This window comes from Anabrus simplex, chromosome 5, assembly GCF_040414725.1.
Source record: "Anabrus simplex isolate iqAnaSimp1 chromosome 5, ASM4041472v1, whole genome shotgun sequence".
In the NCBI taxonomy this organism is placed as follows: domain Eukaryota; kingdom Metazoa; phylum Arthropoda; class Insecta; order Orthoptera; family Tettigoniidae; genus Anabrus; species Anabrus simplex.
Window position 1 is genome coordinate 231180470 of NC_090269.1, and position 22369 is coordinate 231202838.

Sequence of the window (22369 nt, forward strand, 5' to 3'; positions counted from 1 at the left end):
TGCTGATGGCGATGCTTGTTGTTTTAAGGGGCCTAACATCGAAGGTCATCGGCCCCGGCAAAACAATAAGACACACTCTAAGCCTCATAGAACTAACATAACTGAGATGGGAAAATGACAAGAATCAACCAAGAGATGTCGGATAGGAGAGATGACAGGACTGAATGAGAGCAATGCCACAGTCAGCTGGGATCACGAGACTGTCACGTTTTCTCTTCCCCAATGCGATATTATTCGAAAATGTTCTTTATTTCTTTCAGTGACTGGGATATTAGATCAAGAATTTGACAGAATGAACTGTGACACAGTTGACTATAACAGAGTAATATGGTAATAGAAGTACAATTTACAAAACTCATCGCGTTTCTGCTGTATATAATTATTGTTTTGGTTGAGATAATGAGGCAAACTCAGTATGTAAAGTGTTATACGTAATAATGTAAAATAAATAGGTCTCCTGGTGGATCAGTGGTTGATCCCAGCATCGTGTGTTTATTCCCTGCATATAAAGTCGGAACATGAATAGCAGGAAGAAGTCCATTCGGCACTCCATGTCGTACGATATCAGTATATAAAAGATATCTGGCGACACATTGGGTGTTTCATCATCATCATCATCATCTGTTTACCCTCCAGGTTCGGTTTTTCCCTCGGACTTAGCGAGGGATCCCACCTCTACCGCCGCAAGGGCAGTGTCCTGGAGCTTCAGACACTTGGTCGGGGGATACAACTGGGGAGTATGACCAGTACCTCGCCCAGGCGGCCTCACCTGCTATGCTGAACAGGGGCCTTGTGAAGGGATGGGAAGATTGGAAGGGATAGGCAAGGAGGAGGGAAGGAAGCGGCCGTGGCCTTAAGTTAGGTACCATCCCGGCATTCGCCTGGAGGAGAAGTGGGAAACCACGGAAAACCACTTCGAGGATGGCTGAGGTGGGAATCGAACCCACCTCTACTCAGTTGACCTCCCGAGGCTGAGTGGACCCCGTTCCAGCCCTCGTACCACTTTTCAAATTTCGTGGCAGAGCCGGGAATCGAACCCGGGCCTCCGGGGGTGGCAGCTAATCACGCTAACCACTACACCACAGAGGCGGACACATTGGGTGTTTACCAAACAAAATTGTTTAAAACTCTGCAAAAGGACTCCCAATAGACTTTTGGTTTCTCTGCCACCCATTAGAATAAAATGAAACGTCAAAATTGACATGCTGACAGCTTAGGTGTCCTCAAATTCAGAATGTTTCCACACGGTAACTACGATTTTATTAGTATTATTAGTAAATGTAATATATCCGCTAATCAGAAGAGAAATGGCGACTGTAAAAGAAGAGAAGCGCGACGAAGGGCTTTAAAACGATATACTCCCTAGTTTTCACAAACTCAGTACCGTCAAGACTGCAAGAGAACAACGGAGGTCAGTGAGAAAAAATGTCCTCCTCCGTAGCGTAACGGTTAGTGTTATTAGCTGCCGTCCTCGGAGGCCCGGGTTCGATTCCAGGTACTGTCAGAAATTTAAAAATGGCAGGAGGGCTGGTATGTGGTTGAAATGGTACATGCAGCTCACCTCCAATGGGGGTGTACCTGAAAAGAGCTGCACCACCTCAGGATGAGGACACGAGTTTACTTTTTAGTGAGAAAAATTGCTGCTGCTGATGATGCTTGTTGTTTTAAGGGGCCTAACATCGAAGGTCATCGGCCCGAGAAAAAATGAAGGCGAGAGGATGGCCAAAGTGTTTTGAGGTCTGCGTGATGAGTCTCACAAGCCTTAATTTCAATTTACAACAGTATTGAACGTTTTGAGTTTTTTTAAATATTATTTTCTAGTTTAGTATATTTGAATTCATTTTCCGTATCATAATCGCCTTCTTCGTTTTCCTGGGCTGTCCCAAGTATATAGGGTTGGCACTAATGTGGATTAAAGTTATGGTTAGCATTTTTCAATTTCAGAAAATGCATGAGATACAGAAGTAGATCGTTTTACCGAAGGAGAGGGATAAAAAACTGCACAATACTAATTCCTTATTCTTTTACCCATAACCAGACCCTCTTTCTTTCGTGGTAAGGGGTGGTGGTGTTGCTGAAAGAAGAAACACATCTTTTCATAGAACTACTGTCTTGTACTAGCCGGGCTGAGAGGATCAGGCGGAAGAGGCCTGGACTTCTGAGCCTAAGTTGGACGGGTGAATCCCTTCTCAGTCCGGTGATATTTTAAGGTGCTCAGATAGACCATTTTGTCTCCGTAGACCAAATGAGTTAGCCGTGCGGTTAGGGGTACGCAGCTGTGAGCTTGCATTCGGGATGTAGTGAGCTCGAACCTCACTGTCGGCTGCCCTGAATATGGTTTTCCGTGGTTCCCATTTTCACACCAGGCAAATGTTGCGGCTGTACCTTAACTAAGGCCATGGCCGCTTCCTTCCCAGTCAACCCTTTCCTATCCCAGCGTCGTAATAAGACCTATCTGTGTCAGTGCGATGTAAAGCAACTTGTAAACAAAAGAACTTTCCGGTACAGTTATTGGCAAGTAAAAGGACTTCTGCGGAACAATATTTTTACACATCAGCGACTTTTCAAAACCGTAAAAGTATTTGACTCATTAATATTTTCTCTTATTCTACTATAGGCAATCCCCGAAAATTCTTATGGGGATACGGAACGGTTTAAACGGTCAAACATATCATTTTTTATTTTTTTTTATTTTATGAATCTCTGAAGTCTACTCTTTAAAATTATGTATAATACATTATAGTTTAACAATTAAAAGTTGCCACAATTTTAATTTAAACCCGCGCTAACAATGAGAAAATCATATGTGTGGAGAGTTTTAACTGCAGTTTTCTGAGTTTCCAATTTTTTCAAATGTATGTTCCTTTCTCTAGTTGACTATTTATCACAGAGCTGTGTAATTTTCATAATTAATTTGTCTCATATTGGTTAACATTTCAACGGAGGGATTTCCTGATTTATATAAAACTGTTTGAGATTTGGCTGTTTTTTTAGGAAAAAATTATTCTATTTATTGACTGTTTAAAAAATATGTATCTGAGTCCCCTTAAGTCCAATTACAAAAACGCTCCGTCAGTATGTCAAATAAGGTTTGAATAAAATGTGACATAAATTTCATTATCATAACTTCATTAGATCCTGAGGAAAAGGTACATGAATTAAACAAATTTAACGTTGGTAAAATAGGCGGCTCCGTATCCCGTTAAGGGATCGAATGCAGTAGAGAAGGATGAAGATTGTTCCACGGTGTAAAGGACACTGACGGGAAGATTGTGCACTATAGTTATAAAATGACGTGAATCGGTTTTTGTTCAGGAGCCACTAGAGCTGAGAGATGATCATTATTACACACCTGTTACGTGAACGTACTTTCATCACGAAACGTTTGATTACACAATTGCAGCACTGTGTGTGGAGACTTCCTGAAGCCTTGTTTGTCAGTTTACTATGGGAAGTACAGCTTAAATTTAATTTTTTAATTTCCATCATTGTGGAACGTATATACTTACAAGGGAATGAAATATAATTTTTATCTCATATCGTTATATCATTATCAAAATAGTATTATTGTTTTAATTATTAAAATTATCAAAAAGTTTCACGGTATTATTCCATCCATAAGCTAAGCTTTTCATAAACACAATCTTAAATTTGAAATTTATCAGATTCTCCATAGGTCAACCTACATCTGTTCCAACTTGGTAGGTTCGATCCTGACTCAGTCCGGTGATATGTTAGGTGTCTCAAATACGTCAGCCTCGTGTCGGTAAATTTACTGGCACGTAAAAGAACTCCTGCGGTACTAAATTTCGGCACCTCGGCGTCTCCGAAAACCGTTCAGAGTAGACAATAAAATTATTGAATCTGTTGATACGTGAATATACAGTATATTAATGGTGGAATTAATCGTACGGAAACGTGCGAGCCGCTATGACTATGAGCGTCCATCTGAATATGGTATGTCAGAATTTCATTCTCTCTGTAATGTAATTTCATTAACTCGCCACTTGGAAATCTGCTTGCTGTCATTAATACCGCAACCTTACTAGTGTAAGACCTCGAATCCTCTCTCATCGTATCTTTCTTGAGTTCTTAGTTTCTCGATTGTGTGACAGCCACCAAGCTAGTTGGCCGTGCGGTTAGAGGCGCGCAGCTCTGAGCTTGCATTCGGAGTATATTGGGTTCGAACCCCACTGTCGGCAGCCCTGAAGATGGCTTTACGTAGTTTCCAGTTTTCATACCAGGCAAATGTTGGGGCTGTACCTTAGTTGAGGCCACGGCCGCTTCCTTCCCACTCCTAGCCCTTTCTTATTACATCGTCGCCTTAAGACCTATCTGTGTCAGTGCGATGTAAAGCCAGTTGTAAAAAGAGAGTTTGATAGCCACTTATTGTTTTCTAGGCCAGATTCATAAGTGTAGCCGTTGATTTCCTTCTTCATTTTGTCAAATAATGTTGTCTTTGGACGGCCACTTCTTCTTTTCCCTTACGTTTGTCCTTAGAATATAATTAGTACCCAGTGCTTTTCGAAACCATTATTTTTAACCATTTCCCTCCAGCTTATTTTTAATATTCGCTTTTGGCACCAGAATACAAAAGCCTGATGCGATTTTTGCGACGAATGTCCAAGTTTCACACCCGTGCAGTGCCACTCTTCAGATACAGAATTTCAGAAATTGCTTCTATACTTCCATAGTTATGCCTTTGAACTTTCTTTATTGAGAGCCACTTCGTTAGATGTAACCGTGATTTAATTTCTTTTGAAATACTGCAGTATTGAACACAGTCTGGAATGAGACGTGGCTTTTTTACACTTGGGACTTAACATCGCTAATAAAATGCAACGTTTAGAATATCAAGCCTTATAATTCCATTTTCTTGGAAATAGTGTGGTTGATTTGACAGAAATGTCTTGAAATTGCTTTTAAGGTAAGTCATGTGACAGCCTGCACTTAATAGCGCATATCAGTTTCCCCAACTAGGCCAGGGGGCCACTAATTCGGCACCCTCATTTGGAGGTTACTTACGATCAAATGCATTTCTCTCCTCGTATCGCCAGCAGCTCGTGGGCTACCCAGCCAAGTGGTTACCACGCTCAATGATATTTAACTTTGGAGATCTCATGGTATCCGATATTTCACCATGACTAGACCGTTGGTACATGTACTCCGCAGGTCCCCCTTAAAAACCATAATAAATAAATAAATAAATAAACACAAACATACATCTTCATTATAGACGGTTATACTTTTCAATGTTCATACAAACTGGTGGAAATTCGCTATGTTTTTTCGGGTAAGATTTTTAAATGCCTGTCAAGTAAGAGAAAACAGTATTATCTGCTGCCATATTCTCAGCAGAGGACTAATAAATTATTCTGAAATTAATTACAGATTATTATTATTAATTCAAAAATTAAATTCCAAGATGGAAACCATAATTTAATTTCACGGATTTTTCACGGATGTCACATACTTTTTTAATTGTCACTTCAACACAATTAAATCAGTTTAATTGTACTCTTTTCGTCGCTATCAGCGGGTGCTATTCATTTGTATAGCCGCCTAGGAGAGAGTGTGAAGAAAGTGTTGGAAACAAATAGATCATGTTCCATACAAAACTATACCAGACTGTCTTCTCTTAAGATTCGTTCACCAGTATTACCTTTTACACCAGCCCGTATGTTGTAATTAAAATTACCCATGACCCTTGTTATCTCTCCCTTCCTGGTGAGTTGCATTTCTTCTTCTAAGGTTTCTTACGGCGATTCTAATTCTTCGTCGTCTTTATCGATGATTCGTGCATAAACCTGAGTAACTTTCATGACCTGGTATGATGTGTGTATCCTCAGTAACATCACCCAATCACTAGGTGGTATAAAATCCAGAACTAAGTTTGCAGTAGTTGATGAAATAAGCATGGCAACTCCCTGTTCAGATGAGGTGGTCGCAGGCTAAATGTAGGGCGGATCACCCACTCGGGTGTCATATAGGTGTTAGGACGTCTGATCGTGATGATGCATTGCTGTACACATTCAGATTTGTTCCATTACGGTCGAATCTTCTCACAAGTCGTAAGTAAGTCTATGCTGGATGGTGTCCTCCACTTGACAGAAGGTGTATAAGTCTGTCCCCGTCATATGAATATGGTGAAGTCTGCTGTTTGTTGGCATAATGCCATAAATTACTTTATATCAAATGCCTTCGCTGTGTCTGGAACTCTGCGATTCAAGATATTCCGCCATACCCGATTCCAGTTGATTATCAGTGCCGATTTAATCATTTTAGGGGCTACATACTGTTGAGACTGTATACAATTATAAAATTTTTCCTCAATACGTCTGGAGATGTGACGATGCCATGTGGCACGTAGCTTAATTCGATTCTCAGATATTCTCAGTCTTGCACTCTTGGAGACTGCATCATCTCTTTAAGAAATTCTTCGATTCATGATTCCCTAATCCTTGTAACGGTATAGGTTTCTTCTGAGGAATAGGGTTTTTGCTTTCTTTTCGACATCGATTAGTCCCAAACCACCCTGGTATTTGTGTAAGGTGAGTGTACTCGTAATGATCCTTGCTAAATACCGACCAACAGCAGAAATTATGCGTGTACCAATTATCCTTGGTATGAGAAAGATTTAGGTAAAATATTATATTTTACTTAAAATGTACATATTCACATATATTATTCTTTGTTGCAATAGGAAAGATCTGTTGCAATACACCTATTACCGAATTCAGAGCATCGGCCCAGTTCTTTCTGATCTTCTTGTGCATGCTGAGAGGGCTATTTCTAAATTTTCATTTCTCGTGTTAGTGTTACACTCTCCGGAAATGCCCCTTGGACACGGTCCATCTTCCCAATCCACATCGCTTTTGCCACATGTACTGTGGAGTTTTCCTTTGGAGGGGGGGGGGGGGGAGTTTATACGGATTAAGCGCCACAATAACATCAGAACCATGATCGCTAGCGCCCTTTGTTTCAAACATCTTGAAGTGCATGGAGAAGTACACTGCGTTGTTGATTGAGATCGATATTCAACAGAGAGAAGGGCGAAGCTCAGATGCGGTTCGAATCAAGTCGCTCATCCTATTGACGTTGATAAGGAAAAGAAGACTATGCACGTTTTTTTTTTGCTTTTTGTTTTTTACGGGAGCCCCCCGTAGCCCGCTCCCCCGCCGTGACCATCGACTCAATCTACATGGCCTCCGACATGCTATTAATTTCTAAGAAGAAAGAGATAGCAGGGAAGAGTGGGAAGTGATACAAGGAGTATCTGCCGGTTTCCGAGTTAAACTCGCTACCACGGCAAGAGTTTGTGTTAGGTAAGGTGGTGTTGAAGTATGGTATTGAAGGGTCAAGAAAAAAAACACATAGGCAGAAAAGAGAAAGGGCCTACGTGTAAAACCTGACATCTTTTGATAGCACATGCAAGGATGTGGGCTGGAAAAGTCCAGAGGTTGTGTTAGTTAGGAAGATGTGTCATGCAATCATAACCATTTCCTTGCCATTGTTTGTTATTATGGGGATCAGTCCATCTTGTCACTGCCGGGTCGGCTCGAGTCCACTATCGTCTGGGCTCTGGGCCACAGGTTCGTCCCTTTGCCCAATAGCCAGTGGTCCCTGGTGCCAAGTCTCTGTTTGGAGAGGGGGATTAAGAGCCTACCCTTACTTGGTGCAAGGGGCTGTCTTCTTCTTCCGCCTGGCGATGTCCCTCTGTGCGGTGTTGTTGGAACACTCTTGTCACTGCAGATCTGCAACTATGCTAGGATTATTAGAACAATATATATATATATATATACAGGTGCTCCTTGGAGTGCCGGCTTACTTGTCTGCACTCACGTCCAGTGCTTTACTTAAATAATAGTGAAATGACACGAAATAAGTAACTATATTAGTACTGCTGTCTTCGTTATAGGGCGCGGGCTGGTGTTCCACTCCCGCGTCTCTTTCGGGGTACGGAGGTGGGTTGATTCGTCCTTGGCCGTCTGGCTGCGTTGTCGTCGTCTTCTCCTCGTGTTGTGTTTCTTATCAATCTTTCCTCGCCTGGTCCCTGGGATAAAGACAGCTGTAATCAAAGGAGCATATTTACATATTTACATAGGTACACGTTGTCTGCAGTGTGTGGGTTTAAGTGTTGTCTAGGTGTCAGCTTGGGGAGGAGCCCGCTATCGGCCCCTCGTCCCCCCAACCCTGTGGCTGCCTGAACAGAATGTGTTTCGGTGTGGGGTACTTTTTGTAAAGATCGACGTCGTAGCGTTCAATCCCGCTTATTAACGGGTTGATAGTATTACCCCATGACTTTGTGTACATTCTTAGTGTTTGTTTACGTATGTGGCGCCTAATGGAGCTGACTTTATCAAATCGCGTAGTTGGCGTATTGGTATGTCGAAAGGGAAGTGGTCTTGCTGTGAACCCCCACGCTGGGGCTGCGTACATGATTTGGTCTAATTAAGGCCTTATACATATTTATGGTTACGTTTGTGTTTACACTGGACTTTTTGTTTAGTATAGGGTATAGCTGGCTGAGTCTAATGTGAGCTTTCCTTTGGATATCTTTGATGTGGTGTAGCATAAGACTATGCACGAACCTTCCATCCCCTTTTATCCTTCAATTACATAATCCAAGGCAGATTGTTGTGACCGGTCTCTTCTTTGGTGTGAGGGGTGCAATTCTAAGATCATTTGTAACCTGGCGGCAGAAATATAGATAGAACAAAACATTCAATGATGAAATTGTAACATGCATCATTAAATATTGCTCCTATAGCGCGACATCATCTGTATGGCCTACGTGGTACGAAATTTGTAGCCTGTTGCTTCTGCAGTTTCCATGTATTTGTAGATTGAATCGGTGCAATGTTCTCTTAACTATCTGTTTATTTTGTTTGATAATTGAGTGTACGCAATTCTTTGTCAGTCGGCAAACCCATATACCATGGATCAGATAAATAAATAAATAAATAAATAAATAAATAAATAAATAAATAAATAAATAAATGAATGAATAAATAAATGAATGAATAAATAAATGAATGAATAAATAAATGAATGAATAAATAAATGAATGAATGAATAAATAAATAAATAAATAAATGCATAAAACTCGTGTCCTCGTCCTGTTGTTGTGCAGCTTCCCAATAGAGGTGAGATGCATGTACATTTTAGCCACATATCAGTCCTCCTGCCATTCTTAAATTTCTGGCAGTACCGGGAATCAAACCCGGGTCCCTGAGGACGGCAGTTAATAGTTTTAACTGTTAAGCTACGGAGGTGGACGACAATAATAATAATAATAATAATAATAATAATAATAATAATAATAATAATAGCTTTTTGTCCTCTACAGTGCGTTCTGATGGCATTCAAGCTCGCCGTAACTGATCTAGGGATTAGCTTCCCACGGAAATGGCTTGGGTTCCATTTCCAAATCTGTTATGACTTTAAAACCGTTTCAAGGAAGTGAAGCGGGGTTAAATGAACCTCAGGCAATGCTAACGTGTACAGAAATTGACTGAAATTCGAATATCGATCATACTAGAGGTGATTTTCTATGGTTTTCCACTTCAACTCCTGGTGAAATCCGTGACAGCATCTAATGCCTAGGTATCTTTCTTTCCAATCTGCGCGTTAGTTATTTACAACTAAACGTCATTACAGATATCATATCGCTACAGATTATCAGATTACCAAGCGGAGTAGTCGCGCCTGTTAACGCGCTACGTCTATGAAGTCGAGCTCTGCATTCGGGAGACTTGTGGGTTCGAACCTCACCGTCGGCTGTCCTGAAAATGGTTTTCTGTAATTTCCGATTTTCACTTTCAGGCAAATGACGGGTCAGTTTCAATTCATAGTCCACAACCAGTTCCCTCCAACTCCTTATCCATATTATTTCGTCTCATTCATTTCATCTTCATTAGCTCCTCAACTGAGGTTCGCTTCGGGAAGGGCATCTGGCCGTAAAATGCCATGTAAAATCATATCACTTCTTCCCCGACCCCGCATCAAAGAAACCGAACTAAGGAGTAAACAAAGACAGATAAGATTTCACTCGCTATTATGTGAGCGACAGGCATATCAGTGGTGACTGTTACTTCGGATTGATTGGGTTTATAAACAGAACATTGATTCACGGCTCTGCCACGAAAATTTGATAAGTGGTACGAGGGCTGGAACGGGGTCCACTCAGCCTCGGGAGGTCAACTGATTAGAGGTGGGTTCGATTCCCACCTCAGCCATCCTCGAAGTGGTTTTCCGTGTTTTCTTACTCCTCCAGGCAAATGCCGGGATAGTACCTACTTAACGCCACGGCCACTTCCTTCCCTCTTCCTTATCTTTCCATCCCCCCACAAGTCCCACGTTCAGCATAGCAGGTGAGGCCACCTGGGCGAGATACTGGTCCTCCTTCCTAGTCCTATCCCCTAACCAAAGTCTCAGGCTCTACGACACTGCCCTTGAGGCAGTAGTGGTGGGATCCCTGGTGGAGTCCGAGGGAAAAACCAACCCTGAAGGGTAAACAGATTAAGAAAGAAAGAAAGAAAGAAAGAAAGAAAGAAAGAAAGAAAGAAAGAAAGACAAAATAAGAACATTTAAAATAATGTAAAGGGTTTGTTAGAATATCTAGAATATCCATGTGTAGCTGAAATTGTGTTGTTATTATTATTTCGGCTCCTTCGCTGAATGATCAGCGTGCTGACCCTCGGTTCAGCCGGACCCGAGCTCGATTCCTGGCCGGGTCACTGATTTTAAATGCATATAGTTACTTTTTCCGGTTAGGGACTCAATACACATATTCTAGACAACACATCACACTACAAACCACTACAGTAACACTCAATGGTCAATAGGTCTCTCCGCATAGGGTTGACGTCAGAAAAGCTCTGGCACTAACAATGGGCCGAACTTGGTAAAGGTCATGAAGAAGAAGCTATCTTCAAGACAGCCTCAATTAAATGCAACTAGTAAGCTATAATTTCACTTTTAAACTATCTTGTTTGTATACTTAGCGTATGGCTTCTTCTTCTTAGAGTAATTCAGTCTGATGATTGGGACTGGTTTGCCCCTGCAATAAGTCTTTCTCCAACTGGGTCGAACCTGTGAAGTACGTTTTGCGTCTGCATAGCTCCTGCAACCTGAGTTCACAAGAAATGCCATCATGAATGTCTTTCTTGGTCTTCCACGAGGGCGTTTCACTGGTTCCTTCCAAAACTTCCATCAACACATTCCTATGTCGAAGCCTATGTCCCATTCAAGAAAGTTGCCTCTTTTCTTGGACAACGTTCAATACCTCCGAGGTGGTCTTCTTCTCCACCCATTTTATCCGTTGCAGCCGACGCCAACACCACATCTCAAAGGCTTCTAGCCTCTTAGTATCACTCTTGGTTAACGTCCAGGTCTCAGCACAATACAGTGCAGCAGACCAAACATAAGATTTCACTATTCTTTTATATAAAATGAGGAACATTGTTTTCTGACATAGAAGGGATAGTTTATATCTCTATTGTTGTTCGTGTTTTTATTTCAGTGTGACACTGAAGTTTTCTTTTTATGATCTGGCCAAGGTATTTGAACTGTGCTACTTGTTGTACAGGCTCAGCACTGATCATCACCTGCGATGGACGTGGGTTCCTACTAAACATCATGACTTTTGTTTTCTTAATATTCATTTTCATACCAAATTCCTCAGCTTTTCCATTCAACTTCGGCAACATTTTGGATAAAGTTGTTGGACTACGCACAGGTATAGTTGATCATCGGCAAATTTCATGGTCTGTATTAGTCTCGCTCCTATTTTCACCCCAAGCTTGGTTTTTGTTATAGATTCATTGATGGTTTCCTCAGCAAAGACATTAAACAGGAACAGTGAGAGCAGACAGCCTTACCTCACTCCTTTCAGTACCTGTACAGGGGCTGTTAGTTCGTTGTCAAATCTGATAACTGCATTTCGATGTTTATACAGGATGAAGCGAAATTCGCGCACTCGGGCGTCGCAGCGCGACTCCTCATATGCCAGCAATAACAAAATGTCTCTCACAAAAGTTCGTCCTGCGAGTATATCCGGGAGAAAAAGGTCGTTGAAGAGTGGCAATCTGACAACACTGTAACCACATATAGGGTAACTACATCTGTCAGCACGTATTTATCACACTGTACGGTTGGTGCAGTGGGTAGACTTTTGGGTTAGCATGCAGGTGGTCGAGGGGTCGATCCTGGGATGAGGCGTATGTTTTTTATTTCGTAAATGTAGTCCAGTCCGCCTCTGTGGTGTAGAGGTTAGCGTGATTAGCTGCCACCCCCAGAGGTCCGGGTTCGATTCCCGGCTCTGCCACGAAATTTGAAAAGTGGTACGAGGTCTGGAACGGGGTTCATTCAGCCTCGGGAGGTCAACTGAGTAGAGGTGGGTTCGATTCCAACCTCAGCCATCCTGGAAGTGGTTTCCCGTGGTTTCCCACTTTTCCCGTGATTTCCCACTTCTCCTACAGGCAAATGCCGGGATGGTACCTCACTTAAGGCCACGGCCGCTTCCTTCCCTCTTCCTTGCCTGTCCCATCCAATCTTCCTATCCCTCCACAAGGTCCCTGTTCAGCATAGCAGGTGAGGCCGCCCGAGGGAGTTACTGGTCATTCACCCCAGTTGTATCCCCCGACCCAAAGTCTGAAGCTCCAGGACACTGCCCTTGAGGCGGTAGAGGTGGGATCCCTCGCTGAGTCCGAGGGAAAAGAAAACTCTGGAGGGTAAACAGATTAAGATAGATATAAATGTAGTCCAGGTGGTATGGTATCTGGCATCTTAATCGTCAACGGCGATTGCAGCGGGTCCTCTAGAAACCATTTGCACTTACATAATACGATCCTAGAAACGGACGAACATTCGTTTTCATTGGTCAGCTTTGAAAGAGGCCCTTTCCACTTCGTGGGCGTGAATTTATTCGCACCACTTCATCTACTAGATGCGTTACAACGTGTTCAGCGTTACTAAATTGTGTAGATTTAGGATATATGTGACCTAAGAAACGGAGTCTTACTGTATTACAGTATGTAATGTCCGATGGAAATTAGCAAATAAAAAAAGCGCCTCATCCCAGGATCGAACCCTCGACCTCCTCCATTCTGAACCAAAACTCTAACTACTACAGCAACTGAACAGTACGGCAAATATGTGCTGACAGAGGTAGTTACCCTACATGTGGTTGCAGTGTTGCCAGATTGCCACTCTTCAACGTTCTTTTCCTGCCGGATATACTCGCAGGACAATCTTTTGAGAGAGACATTTTTTTTTTTTAGTGCTGGCATGTGAGGAGTCGCGCTGCGACGCTCGAGTGCGCGAATTTCGCTTCATCCTGAATAAATTGTATAACAGTTGTATCATGTGATGTGTTCAACCTATCTCAACTAGAAGTGAAAACAGTTTGGTTCATGGCACGTTATCAAACTCTTTCTCGTAATCAATGAAGCACGCATACAATAGTAGAAGGCTAAAAGTTTAAAAATTATAATTATTAACAATATATACAGCAACAAGGTGGCTATACCCATAACAAAAGAAAGTAACTTAAAGATATCACAACTGCAGAGCACACTGATTCTATTCAGTCACCGGATTAAGGATGATGAGACTATCACAAGATCTGCTTATGAGAGAGGATAGACTCCACACTCACAGTCGAGTGAGCTCCAGAACCGTATTTTATGATGAAAATGTGTATATCGGCCAAGTTTTGAGCGAAACCTCTTGAGTGATGACCAAGTCTGCGAGGGAGGTCAAAGCCTTCTGGAATATGACTTGAATCGAAGAGTCTAAGTACCTTGGGAGCTGCATGTGGCCACTGTTGTTTCCACAGAGTGAAACCTGCCTCTATCAACAGCTAGGCTGATCTCATTGGTGGGTGGCGGTTTTTTAGTCCATAGATGATAAGATCCGTTATATCCCTGTAAAAGTCTGGTTAGTACATTCGAAGATCAGTAGAGAACCTACCTGTTTGTGAGCTGATTCAGTGTCACGCAGTTCAAGACAAATGTACAGTACTGTTGGACACGTGTGGCACATGAAAGTCACGCGACCTGTCTAACAAGTACAAGATACACGGAACTGGATATTACATAAAGGACAGCGTTGTTAGTTCCGCTGCGGGCGACTTGTTTCTAGATCACTAGATTCACACAATGTGGGTTAACCGCCTCTCTAATTGCTCAGACTTGCAATTATCATATTGATAGTGTCTAGAGGCGCCAAATTACTTATCTTGGAATGGAAACATCTTCATCGAAAAATCGTGAGAGCAGCCGTGAAAGGTTCTTTGAATCCACTCCCGCATGCGGACGACAGCCCTGAAATTCTTTGGTATAGCCTGGAGGTTTGAAGCTCGTTATTATTATTATTATTATTATTATTATTATTATCCGAAGTGAGGACATATTGTATTATGAGACAGTGTTTCCGTTTCGTTTTTCTGCTGTGCCACAAGGTAGTGCGTGTGATTCTAATCTCTGTTTTTCTCAGTGCATTTATTCGTGCCGATTAACATTCTACCTGCGGCACGTTCTTTATTTACATTATGTGGACTTGCTTAAGCTAGCAGTTGGTGTTCTTGAACGTTATTCAACCGACTTTTATTCCATATTCTTTATATTGAGTGTTGTCTTTCCTCTATTTCTGCAATTTCGTCTGTTATTTGTAACAATTGTCAGTGCACGTTCTACTCGGTATGTTGTGAACTTGACTAGTGCAGTGCTTATGTTGTCAGTGCATTGACGCCCAATGGACTATATGAACTCTTGCTCCAATACGCTACGATGCAAACATGTTCTCTTCCTTGTATCATTTTGTTATCCTATTCTGTAAATATCTGTAAAACTGTGTATCCTAACTCGTTATCCTCCTACTTTTCCCTTACGTATGTCTATACATACCACTAAACATTCGATTTTCTTTTACATATATATATTGTACACGGCCTAAGAGCTACTTTGTATAGCTGACGGCCCGCCTACCCACAGCGTAGGAATGAAATAACCTTCTAATAAATAATAATAATAATAATAATAATAATAATAATAATAATAATAATAATAATAATAATAATAATAATAATAATAATGTTATTTGTTTTACGTCCCACTAACTACTTTTTAAGGTCTTAGGAGACGCCGAGGTGCCGGAATTTAGTCCCGCAGGAGTTCTTTAACGTGCCAGTAAATCTACCGACACGGGGCTGTCGTATTTGAGCACCTTCAAATACCACCGGACTGAGCCAGGATCGAACCTGCCAAGTTGGGGTTAGAAGGCCAGCGCCTTAACCGTCTGAGCCACTCAGCCCGGCCTTCTAATAAATAATAATTTGAAGCTCGGTCGGTAGATGCACAGTGGGTTTCGGCTCGTAAGTGGCCACGGCTGGTCCGTGGTCCAACAGCTCTGCTCTCTGACCGGCCAACCGAGTAGAGGAGAGGTGGCTACGGCTCTACCGTGGCTCTACGCCTCTGCGTTCGGGAGATGGGACAGGGCTGGCCCCAACCGTCGGCTGTTCTGAGAATGGTTTTCCATGGCTTTCCATTCCCCTGCACTAAGGCGAATACCGGGGCAGTTCCGAGTATAGGCCACGGCCACCAACCCCCGCACCTTCTCCGAGCTTCTCCTTCACCGTAACAAATCTCCCGGCGTGAGAGACAGTGTCACGATCTAAAAGGCCTGCCTCCCCCTTCAGGGAACATTTTTTTGTTTCGTGTGGCTATTTCTAGCCGAATGCAGCCCCGATGAGGATGGGCGGCGTGTAGGTAACTGCGTGTTATTGTGGTGAAGGATAGTGTTATGTGTGGTGTGTGAGTTGCAGGGATGTTGGGGACAGCACAAACACCTAGCTCCCGAGCCAATGGAATTAATCAATGAAGGTTATGCCCGACCCGGCTGGAAAACGAACCCGGGACCCTCTGAACCGAAGACCGGTACGCTGACCATTCATCCAACGAGTCGGACAGGAAACGAATGAAAACATCTTAGTAGTAGTTGAAGCTCACTTTGTGTTATGAATACCGGGCGAGTTGGCCGCACGGTTAGGAGCGTGCAGGTGTGAACTTGCATCCGGGAGATAGTGGGTTCGAACCCCACTGTCGGCAGCCCTGAAGATGGTTTTTCGTGGTTTCCCATTTTCACACCAGGCAAATGCTGGGGCTCTACCTTAATCAAGGCCACGGCCACTTCCTTCCCATTCCTAGGCCTTTCCTATCCCATCGTCGCCATAAGACCTATCTGTGTCGGTGCGACGTAAAACAAAGGACCAAAAAATGTGTAATGAGTGACACTAAGAACCTGTTTGCACCAAGTCGCTGCTCTACCCCAGTGCGACAGTATCACGTTTTTTCACATGTATTGTTTGTCCTTTCGAAAAATTTTCGCTATGTTGTCTTCAAGATCGTCTTTCTGCACTTCACTTGTAACACGTTCCCATGGCCTCCATGTTTTGTTTCACAAATACACAAGACGCATAACACAGACACACATCGCCTCCACTCTGAATGCAATAGCTATCTGGTTGGTCGAATAGGGATACCCAAGGTCGTTCTTGTCACTAGAGCGGTGTTTATGCCGGCTTACTTTTCAGGTTAAAAGTTAAAGCCATGATCGACGCAACACCGCCTAGATGACAAAGCCTTCCAGCTCAAACATGACGTTACTGCTTCAGTCTGTCATCAATGATCTGGATTTAGGGCTGTCGCCCCGGTGGCAGATTCCCTACTGGTTGTTTACCTATCTTTTTCTTAAAGAGCTTGGAAATGTATCGAACATTTCCCTTGATAAATTATTACAGTCCCTTAATCCTCGTCATAGAAATAAATATTTGCCCCAATTTGTCCTCTTGGATTCCAGATTTATTTTCATACTTTCGTACTTTTAAATCTCCGCTCAAGCTTATTCGTCTTCTAATGTTACTCCACGCCAACTCTCTACTGACTGCTCGGAACATACCACTTAGTCGAGCATCTCGTCTCCTTACTCCCAAGTCTTCCCAGCCCAACGTTTGCAACATTTTCGTAACACTAATCTTTTGTCGGAAATCACCCAGAACAAATCGCGCTGCTTTCCTTTGGATATTTCTAAGATCTCGAATCAAGTAATCGTGGTGCGGGTCCCATACAATAGAGCCACATTCTAATTTATTTTTTTGCTAGTGGCTTTACGTCTCACCGACACAGATAGGTCTTATGGCGACGATGGGATAGGAAAGGCCTAGGAGTTGGAAGGAAGCGGCCGTGGCCTTAATTAAGGTACAGGCCAATCATTTGCCTGGTGTGAACATGGGAAACCACGGAAAACCATCTTCAGGGCTGCCGACAGTGGGATTCGAACTCACTATCTCCAGGATGCGCGCCTCTAACCGTACGGCCAACTCGCTCGGTAATTGAGGTCTTACCAGAGACTTTACGCCTCTCCTTTACATCCTTACTACAACCTCTAAATACCCTCATAACCATGTGAAGAGATCTGCAAACTTTCTTTACAATTCCTTATACCAATACCTAGATACTTACAATGATCCCCATGACGTACTATCACTCCATCAACACAGTAATTAAAACCGAGAGGACTTTTCCTCTTGGTGAAACTTGGAATCTGACTTTTCATCCCGTTCACTATCATACCATTGTTCCCTGTCCATCTCACAACATTGTCCGACTCCGTGGCTAAATGGTTAGCGTGCTGGCCTTTGGGCACAGGGGTCCCGGATTCGATTCCCGGCAGGGTCGTGAATTTTAACCAAAATTGGTTCATTTCCCTGGCACGGCGACTGGGTGTATGTGCCGTCTTCATCATCATCATTTCATCCTCATCACGAAGCGTAGGTCACCTACGGGAGTCAAGTCAGAAGACCTGCACCAGGCCTCTCCGGAGGCCGCACGCTTTTTTTTAAAAAAAATCTCACAACATTGTCTGACAACTGAGAAGACCAATAACCAAATACAGTCTCGGTCTAGAAGACCCAGCCAACTTGGTGCAAGGAGGTGGAAAGGGACCTACAGGAGATGGGGATCACTTATGAAGATACACAAGAACGCAACCCAGTCAGGAGGAAACGAAAAGACCACGAAGGTTTTCAAGAAAGGCCAAAGCTGAAGACGGGAAAGACGTGGACAGCGGAAAGAAAAGAGCAACACCGGCAACGAATGAAGGAGAGCTGTCAAAGATCAAAGCCCAGAGAAGAGAGCTCTAATGATGTGGTCCTTAGTAGGCCGATACAAACAAAGAGAGAATAATAATAATATATGAAAGTAAACCAAAGTTCTATTATCGCAATTCAGTTTTAATTATGGTGATAATAAGGATCTATTATAACATTTCTCACAAAAATATAACGTTTTAATTTCTTTATTTCCACAGCAGTAATGCTGAAAACCTACAACCTGTTTTCCAGTCATTGACCGGATTAGGGATGGAATGAATGAATCATATATAGGTTATTAGTACGATGGGGTCGCCACTTCCAAAGTGATTTATTAATGACTGATAGATGATATGAAATGAGAATGGAGAATGTTGCTGGAATGAAAGATGACAGGGAAAACCGGAGTATCCGGAGAAAAACCTGTCCCGCCTCCGCTTTGTCCAGCACAAATCTCACATGGAGTCATCGGGATTTGAACCACGGTATCCAGCGGTGAGAGGCCGACGCGCTGCCGTCTGAGCCACGGAGGCTAGTAGTAATGCTACCGGACCTTTTTTTTTTTTTTTACCACGTTTTGATATTGAACATGTTTATCGGAGTTTGAGTAACATTTTCTTGCTAATTTGTGTGAACTGATCGAAATAAAGGTATGTAGTCTTACAAGGTATGTATGTAATTTTACTATTTTATTTTACACAGAAAGATCGAAGTTTAAAGGATCAGTATAATTGGCCTTTTAAACAAACTCTTCATCATAGGGATGTTATAATAAAATCATTGTGATAACCCATCAGATCGAGAATGAAAACGCAACCTAACAAAATAAAAAACTCACAAGATATTCTGAGTTCTAACTTCAAACTTTCAGGATATGTTAGGTACAGTAGGACTTACAAAATTACATTCTTGACTTTATGTGCTTGAACATTCAAATTTAAAATGGTATATAGGACTCGAAAGGTGCCTAAAACTGAAGACAGATAATAATTTCCCTTGGAAACAAGCTGAAACTCAGTTCCGTTCCTTAAATAAACCGCAAGATACACCAAAATGTGTGAAAGGCTGTATCGCAAATTGTAGCAATTGTTCAGTACTCTTGAGATAATTATCTGGGATATGTATAACTTTGAAAACTGCCATTTATAGCTGTTACAAATAAGTACCTAAATAAGTTAATTATTCAAATCTGAGTGGGTAAGGTTGTGGGCATTCTTGATTCCACATGGAATGACGCAATATGGTTTGTGTAGCCTATACTGAAATATTTATAAAAATGTGGTAAAATGTTGTCTAATTCATGTTAAAAGTATATATATATTAAACGTTACTTTAACACATATAGGTTTTCGGCGACGATGAGATAAGACTGGAAGTTAGCCGCTATGGTCTTAATTAAAGTACTTCCCCTGGTTTAACCTGGTTGAAAACAAGAAACCACTGAAAGGTATGTTCAGGGCTGTAAACAGGGGAATTTAAACCCACCATATCCCATGTGGTGCCCATGATAACTAAGGCAACAAGTCTATATGGTCTTACACCGTGGTTAGCCGGTTTGATTCCCGTTGGTAGAAAAAATCATCAGAATGTTGGCCGGCAGATAAAGAAATGTGGTGGTATGCAATAAATTTTTAATCACTAGATTGCGTGTAAAAAATCTGGATACCGAGTTCGATAGCTGCAATCGCTTAAGTGCGGCCAGTGTCCAGTATTCGGGAGATAGTGGGTTCGAGCCCCACCGTCAGCAGCCCTGAAGATGATTTTCCGTGGTTTCCCATTTTCACACCAGGCAAATGCTGGGGCGTACCTTAATTAAGGCCACGGCCGATTCCTTCCCACTCCTAGCACCTTCCTCTCCCATCGTCGCCATAAGACCTATCTGTGTCGGTGCGACTTAAAGCAACTTGCAAATAATAATAATAATAATAATAATAATAATAATAATAATAATAATAATAATAATAATAATAATAATATGGATACATTTCCAGACCACCTCGAATTGTTCATATGAGGGAGGGAATATGACTCTGTCGATGGTGATTCATTTAGGTCATCGGCCCCTTTAAAGATTTGTGTTTGGCAATGCCTAAAGGAAAATCTTCCCAGTCCTACTGGCTGAAGCAGTGAATCGCTGGAAATCCGAACATCTCTACCGATGGAAGTTTAGTCTTCTGCCTAGCTTGAAGTAAGGGGGCCCTTTTTATCTTTTTGTGATTGAGGACTACGATCGCATTTCGTTCTTCCTTTCATATGCCTATTAATTTATGTATTGTGGCAAGTTGATTTTTTGCAACGCTTTATAATGTAGGCTCTGGGTGATGAGGATGTTGTCCTTAGAATAGAAGCCGAGAAAGTCATGTCCTCCCATCGGTTCGATCAGATTTGGCGTTCCTGAACGCAAATTCTGCTAGCTGCAGGGAGACATCAGAAAATTGGAGAGCAGTGGCATACCCATTTTGGAGTCAGCTAGGATTGTGAAAGAAGTTAAGAGAAGTCTTGAGCAAGTGTCTGAGAAGGTAGCCGCTATCAGGGAAAAGTTTGACCGGTCCTGCAATAAAATCCAGGATGGAAAGAAATAATAAAAGTACCACTTCATGTGATGATATGTTGAGAGATCCCTCTCACTATACAGAAACATTCTTCATGACAATAGAACTCGATTGTTACCAGATACAAGTCTTACAAAGGTGTTACCCTGAGCACAGTGTATTTTTCCCACCACAGGTTCTTTTTTTCTAGTCGCTCAATCCTGTAACTTATTTACTACGGTACTCTATAAAGTTTAACATCATCCACAAGTAGCCTTTCCTGTGATTCAGTTCTTTACTCATAGCATTTATATGTAGGAAAACATAAAGGTCCAATAATACTGCCATGTGGGGCTCCCATCGTACTAATTACAGGATCAGAAAGCACTTCACCTACTCCAATTCTCTGAGTTCTATTTTCTAGAAATGTAGCAACCTATTCAATCACTCTTTTGTCTAGTCCAACAGCCCTCATTATCGTCAATAATCTCCCATGATCTACCCTATCAAAGGCCTTGGATAGGTCAACAGTGATACAGTCCATTTGACCTCCTCAATCTAAAATATCTGCTTTATCTTGCTTGAATGCTATAAGCTGAGCTTTACTGGAACAACCTTTCCTAAACCCGAAATGTCTTCTGTCAAACCCGTTAGTAATTTCACAAACGTGTCTAATATAATCACAAAGAATGCTTTCTCAGAGCTTACAAATAACGCGTGTCATGCTGACTGGCCTCCAACTATCCGCTTTATGTTTATCACCCTTTCCCTCGTACAGTGGGGCTACAATTGCAACTCTCGTCTTTCACAACTTTCATTCTTCCTATCCGAACTTTGTGGTCACCTTTTGTTCTCTTCCGACCCTGACGGTATTAGATCTCATTTTCACATGTTTCATGACCTGTCCTTCCCTTTCGAAATGTTGAACCTCGTCCTCTTAATCCCATGATTGACGTTAAGAAGGAATCTCATTACCATTAACTTTAAAACATATATCACCACTATCACCGAAGTATAATCCCGAATAAAGTTCCAGCTTCAGTTTCAGAATTTTGCAACTATGCAACTTTCATCACACATCATATTAAAATTGATTTACCGTACTAGAGTTATTTACTCATCATAATCATTGTCATTATGGAAGGGAGTCCGGCTCCATGGCTAAATGGTTAGCGTGCTGGCCGTTGGTACAGAGGGTCCCGGGTTCGATTCCCGGTCGGGTCGGGGATTTTAATCTTCATTGGTTAATTCCAATAACTCGGGGGGTGGTTGTGTGTGCCGCTCTCAGCATTAGAATTCATCACAGATAGGGCCCCATCCTCACAGACACGCAGGTCGCCTGTACGGCGTCAACTCGAAAGACCTGCACTCGGCTTCTACGGAGGCCACACGCTATTATTATTATTATTATTATTATTATTATTATGGAAGGGAAAATCTTCAACAATGCGTAACTATCTACAGATCAATGCCAATTTTCTGTGTCTTTCAGCAAAAATGTTTTCTTGTGTGTGAACAAATTAATATTTATTAACAGTTTATAACGTTTTGTTGGTATCATCACTACAAACCTACAGTAGTATGCGAGACGGATAGCCAAGGTATCTTGTGTAGACCCTTTCCTGGGGCCGTGGCTCAGATTGTAGATCGATGGCCTCTGAATCCAAGTTGGTGGGTTCGATCCCGG